The following is a 7,280-nucleotide window of genomic DNA, read 5'->3' as shown; positions in this document are numbered from 1 at the left end:
TCTATGATTTAGATTTGGATTTGATCTTGACATGAAGGAAAGAATCATCTAGTTTCAAGTAATGGATCAAAAGATATAGGCTCCGGAAGATAGCTAACTGATGTGACAGTGTTAACAGATACGACTTTTGATTGAAAATGCACCTCTGTAGATGAATCCTAAGTTGTTCAAGATGTACACTAATGCGTAGAACATGATCTAATTGATGAACTACAGAAGGTTTGTAACCAAACGGATCAATGGAACAATTTATATGAATTTCGAAAGGTGGCTAATCCAGAAACAGCATACTGTGAATAGCAATTTCCAACGAAGATGCCGTACTGAAGATCATGGAGACGGGGTATAAAATCTAGTCTGGTATAGAGAGGTGGACGTGCTCTAACTACAACAGAAATATTCGGACAAAAATGATACACTGATCAAAAGATATGGGCTTGTAAACATGGCTAATCAAAACTGCTGCGGCTGAAAAGTTGCTCACCGGAAAAGACACGGAGTTCGCCGGAGTTGAAGAAGGATGGCGATGATGTTGACCTAGGGTTCGGTGGGGCGGTGTAAGACGTTGAGGCAGACACCGTGACGCGGATTGCACGGTCGTAGCATCTCCGGATGGCGACGGGCGGAGCTCCGGGCGCGGCTTCGGCATGGGTTCGGGGACGGCGCGGCCAACGGCATCAAGAGGTCACGAAGCCTTGTCACAAAGGTAGGTAAGGGTCACATGAGTCTACCGGTCAAAGGAATCGAAGAACGGAGGTTCGGGGTGATCTCACCGGCAACAATGGTGGTGGTGACCGACGGAGGAAGACGTCGACGTAGCCGGCTGTACAGAGGTTTTTAGGCCAAACTTTCTACATGGGAAAGGGAGAGGAGAGGCAAAGGCTCAAAGTGACGCGTGTGGAATCCTTTTATAGTGGCCGAGGAGGGAGATCGGGCGTGGATGTCGACGGCCGACATTCGGGGCACCTATTTTGGAAACTGCGATAATTAGAGGAAACTTCAAATTGATTTCCTGAATGGGTTCCCGGGATGGTGAGGATTTATGGGGTGGTTTCCTTTTGGAGAGAGACGCGCGAAAAGGAAAGAAATTGAAGAAAGAAAATACGGAAAGAAAGGATTTCTTACTTGCAGAGGAGGAGGAAGCACGAGCTCGTGCTCGTGGCTGGCTGGGGCGTTCGGTGGAGATGGGCCGGCCCAGTTGGGTCGGTCCATTCTTTTCTTTTTTTTCATTTCTTTTTTTATTAATAACTTTTGATTCCTAATTCCAAATAAGTCCAAATAAACTTCAGAAAATTTGTAAATTTAAATTCTCTAAAGTGTGAAATTTTGGGACTTGAATCCTTTCAAAAATAAAATAAGTAAAAATACTTTTGCTTATATAAATGTCATTAGAGCTTTATAAGTAATACATAAAATAGGTTTTGAAATCTATTATGAAACCTTTGTTCATAAATTAGTTTAAACTCCAATAAACATATTGGGTTGGCATACTTTGCACTAAAATCCTTCTTTAGCTAAATACCCCATTGGGTTGAACTCCAAAGAAGATCTCATAATAATTATACGGTTCAATAAAATTCCCTAATAGCTTTATAACACCAAATCTCAAATCATGTAAACCCTCGCAGATGTTTCCAACTATATATATATTTGGGAAGTCACGTTATCCCACTCTCAACGACGGAATAAATGTTGGAATAACATTTGCACACGAGGATGTCACGTTATCATCTTCTCGAATATTTGATAGTTTTCTCTCGGAAACAAAATGAACACGACCAAGCAAATATCGGGAAAAACATAAGCGAATCATTAAATATGTTTTCCAACCATATACTTAGAAAGTCATATTATTCCCTTTAACATTTAGATAAATGTTGGAGAACATTTCTGATCCATTTAAATATTCCAACGATGCTCTCAAATGGTCATGGCATCCAAATTGGAATCTTAGTGTGTTAGTAAATCCTTCAGAAAGAAAATAGGATTTACTAGATGCGAATAATAGTTCGGCTAGAATCATAATATGCAAATGGTTCCAAATAGAATACTTTGAACTTATGTAAATGTCCCAACCATGTTGTATAATTTGGATAGTCAAATTAATCCACTCTTTTGTTGATTATTCAAACATGGTGTGGAAAAATTTAAATAAGTCCTAAAAATTTCAAATTCTTCGGAAATTCACAACCAAAATATTTCCGAAGCCAATATTTTCATTAAAATAATTATTTTATTTAACATTCCAGAATTGGAAAATTCTGGGATGTTACAGCAAGAATTGTGAAATACATAGTACATAAAAAAAACTCATCAACGGAATTAAGAAAATAAGCAACAAGTACATGTCCTGGTACATACAAGGTACCATGATTGCATACTAATAATGTACGAGCTTTGACCATTGGTAAACTTATGATATAACAGGTGAATATAACAAATTACATCTATTACAGACGCAAAATGTAAAGTCCATTACTCAATATAACTAAGTTCCAACTTCCAGACATTACAGAGGATGGCAGTTTCATGAATATAACAATATATCCATACACAACACATGAAAGCACAAAAGGTCCTGCATCTCATATTACACTAGCTAGCTGCCTAATTCATGCTCAATCTGTGCTACATCTACTGAAGTAGAACAGACATTCCGTCGATGACCGGGCAGACCACATTTGCCGCACTTAGGCTCTGTCCTCTTCACGGTTCCTCTATCTTTGTTCTCATTGCATACAGAACGATTGTGTCCACTTAATTTGCAGAGTGTACAGAACTTTGTTCTCTTCCTCTTCAACTCATAAGGAGGCTTGTCTCTTGTGTTGGTTGGCCTGCCTTCGGACGTTTATGCGCAGGTGGTGTCACTCCTTGATGAAGCTGTCCTGGTACAATCAATAAATTATCTGGTTCTTCTGGGTCAACTATTGGATTAGCAAGTAATTCTTCGAGACTACGCCCATCATTGTGTGGGTACATATCAGCAAACTTGGTCTTGCCATCTTCGATATACTTCAACACATCATGGTACGCATCTGTATTCTTGTCACCAATTGCAGCAAGTTCAAGAGCTGCAACGTGCAGAGACGCATGTCGATAACTTTGGGACCTCAACGAACCACGATCCTTCTACAGATGAGCAAGATGATCAGGAAGAACATCGCTCGCGTTTCTGGTCCATCGCTTTAATATGTGGCCCTCAGGGATCTTCTGAACGCCAAGTTGTAGCATTACCCTAATTGCATGACAACAAAGCATGCCCATATGTTCTGCAAGTCCACATTCACATTTGTACTTACCACCATCGTCACTTATGGTAACCTCGTAGTGTACCTTGCACCACCTCTCTCTCCTGCTTGCATCCGAATGACTAAGCAAGTATGTCTTCTTTTCCACAATTTCAGTGACATTGTACGCTGCACTGTCAAATATATGGTCACTGAACATCTCGAGCATTTTACTTGTGTACACAGTAGCAGCATGCTTCTCGATAGGCCATCCCGTTCTGAGAACAACTCCCCCCTGCAATAGCATTCATAATTACTTGAAAACATGGTACAATTGAGTTGCACGGACAAATCATACAAATTTAACGTACCATACGTGTACGTTGGTTCTCGGAATCTTCCTTGGAAACACAATCAGCAATTAGCTTGTTATATTGTTTCACGAACAAATGCATTGGAGCACCTGGAGGTACATATCCTTTCAACATATGATTTGCACTCTCGCTGTGTTGGGTGCTAGTCATCTTGGCACAGAAAATCCCGGCAAAGTATGGTTTTGCCCAACGATGATGGCTTTCATAGATAGGAGTTAGGAAATGATGATCTCTGAGGTGGTACTTCCCAATTAGCTCTTCCCAAGCATCCTCAAATTCTACAACCGTAATACTATAGTTGATAAGCTTATGGAATTCAGCTTTGAAAGTATTGTACTTGCTGTAAACAGAACCAAGCTTCTCTTTTGCCATTTTGAGAACATGCCACTTGCACCACCCGTGAGTTGTGTTGTTGAATACTCGTTCAATGGTAACTTCCGTTGCTCTACATTGATCTGCAGTACATGTAAACCATAAATGTAACTATGTACTATAAATGTACCTCTTAAATGGTGTACATATGAACTATCCAGAAATTGTAAGTACATGTACAACAGATTTAAAGTACCTGTAAGTATAGTAACTGGATGTTTACCACCCATTAATGATGTGAATTCACGGAAAATCCATTCAAAACTTTCAATGGTTTCTTGTCTCATCAGCACACCGCTGAATATGATGCTCTGAAAGTGATTGTTCACTCCGACAAACAGACCAAATGGTATGCCATAAAGATTGGTCTTGTACGTAGTATCAAATGTGATGGCATCACCAAAATACCTGTAATCCATCTTGCTCTTGCCATTGACCCAGATTAATGTTCTAATTCTCCCATCACAATCTAAATCAGCAGTATAGACAAATGATGGGTCCTCGTCTCTCATCTTGGAAAATAACTCCATAGTCTTCCGTACATCAGAATTTGCTTCTTCCTTAGAAAGTTGCTTACAAAGATTCTCCAATGAACGCTTGTTGAATGGTATATCCTCAACTGCACCAAAATAACTACCAAGTATGATGTACACTTTTGTAAGGGGTACATTGTTCTCCCTCAAGTTACGTACCAACTCCCTTGTGTAACGATCTATATGCTTATGCGAAGGCCAACACTTCTTCTCTCCATCGTTCCGCGAAACCGGATGATTGTGCTGAAGTATGCATTCCTTAATGTACCAACCATGGTCTTCGCTTCTGAGAAGTCTAATCATAACCTTGCAATCACACCTGATTGAACATGTGTTCTTCTTCTTCGGGAGACCCTACAATATGAAACGTCATTTAGTACTATTTCAGAATTCACAACATTCAACAAGTACTAAAACACAAATAGACCTAGTACCTGACATCCACAAACAATCTGTTGCATTGTACCGTACTCAACATCTTTTTTAGGGCCCGATTTTCGTTTGTAATTGCAACCTTTTCCATAACGGATACCAAACCCAACCTCCCATGAGTACAAATTGAAGTACTTGTACGCTTCAGGCAGGGAGTCAAAGCAAAGACCAGTTTCCACAAACAATATACTTTCACCACGCCTATGAGCAAAACCTCTTAGTGCGATCTCAAGGGGTCCAGCTCTCCCAGGTACTGGAGGTCGCGCAGAAGGACCAGCTTCAAACTTTTTCCTACGTACACGCATTGATAAAAAAGAAATATAAGTACTTGAAATAAAATAAATTGTGGTACAATGTATTAAACTTTTTATATGTATCTTTTGATCATATAATCAGAAATTATTAAGAACAAATGATTTCCATTAATAACACAACGCACAACGGGTGCTTCAGAAGTACACTAACTACAGATTTTTTTATACATGCATTTTTCGTAATTACATGATTCTCATGGCAGTACTCGTTACTACAAAGAACTAAATCTGGTCCTGCAAAAATTGATAAATAATAAAAATGAACATGTGTACTGATTTGTACCAAACTAAACTCACGTACATTAAACATTAGTTCATATTCTCCTCCAAAGCAAAACATCAACTAATGTACATTGTACAACTACATTGTCCCGCAAGAAACTATGAACCAAAATTCAAGAAGTACGTTCCTAAATAAGGAACAGAAAGAAACAGCCTCCCTCCAAATCGTCAGGACTTGAAAAGTAAGAAACAACACCTTTTCAAAGACTCGCACAGACCACTCTCATCGACGGATGGCCCAGCCTCGCTCCAAATCTCAATTGACCCTTCTGGAATTTCGGGTCCATAATTGGAACCATAACTTCTACCGCCATTGACGTTCCCACAATCGGCAGCAGCACTGCATGATGAACCACATGTATCTGGTGGATCCATTTGTCTAAACAAAGAAGTACATGGGTTAGTTCGTGAAGAGGATTCGGTACTCCTGTCCCTACAAAAAAGGACGATCCATGTACGTACCTTCAACCCTCGGAACTCTATGAAACCGAGAAAAGCAAAATAAGAGATTGCAAAGAACAGATGCAATCTCTAGATCTATGCCATCAACAATGGCAGACAGGGCCTAAAGCTTCGTGCTTGAGGAACAAAGGGAGCAAGAAGAAGAGATATTTTAGACGGATGTGTTTCTCCCTCTCATTTATTTCTAACACAGTGCTTTTGTGACAGACCCGGCAGTACGCAAGGACAGGGCATCTCAAATCAACCGGACCCATGCCTGCGCCCCTAGGTCTTGACGCGACAGATTTATTGATCAAAATGGACTTCCCCAATTTGAGAAATTAACCAGACCATGAAAGTACAGCCGATTGTGTGGCTAGCACCGTGGGTGCAAATGCGACAGAGGGCACCGTCTCCGCATTCGCATTTGCACGATGGCCTAGCAACACCCGTTGGCCCAGCAGGGGATGTCTTACAGAGCCCACTGCCTGGCTGCGGTGGCTCCAGTCCAGCGGTCCGTCCGAGCGAAGAAAGTGGCCTCAGCCTTAGGTCTATTTGCTTTAGGATTTTTTTTCCTTCTAAATTAGACATTTTTGGTAGAGTATACAAATTTGATCGATCTAAAATGTACAAAACTCATCAATACACCAGTGTCCCCTAAAAGTAGCACTCTCATATATGTCGCGGAGAGTGTGTAGGGTTGTGCAGCAAGCGGACGCGCCGGCTAGCCAAACCGAATGCGTCAGCGGGCAGTGCGACGGGCTCAGTGCGACCGATGGGCTTTTTGCGCCTTGGCATGAAAAATGAAAAAGAGAAATAAAAAGCCTGGAAATCTATATTGCTATCATCCCTTGTACTAGTACGCATTGTAGTCCATTGTTTACCATGTTATTGTCACTTGTTTACCAGGTTAACGTCACTTGTTCATCAGGTTAGTCGCTTGTTTACCAGGTTATGGTCCCTTGTTTACCGGATTAATATCACTTGCTTACCAGTTTGCTGAGTATCAACGTGCCCCTACCTAAAAAGATTATCTATTGTTTATCAGGTTATGGTCCCTTGTTTACCGGATTAATATCACTTGGTTACCAGTTTGCGGAGCATCAACGTGCACCTACCTAAAAAGACTATCGATTGTTTATCAGGTTATGGTCCCTTGTTTACCAGGTTAATATTTCTTCGTCACCAGGTTATCATTGCTTGTTTACCATGTTAATATCGCTTGATTACCAGGTTATATTCACTTGTTTACCAGATTAATATTGCTTGCTTACCATCTTAGTCACTTGTTTACCAGGTTAATAT

This window comes from Brachypodium distachyon, chromosome 4 (assembly GCF_000005505.3).
Source record: "Brachypodium distachyon strain Bd21 chromosome 4, Brachypodium_distachyon_v3.0, whole genome shotgun sequence".
Taxonomy (NCBI): Eukaryota; Viridiplantae; Streptophyta; class Magnoliopsida; order Poales; family Poaceae; genus Brachypodium; species Brachypodium distachyon.
The sequence above is the reverse complement of the archived record's forward strand: the minus strand, read 5'-3'. Positions refer to the sequence as shown.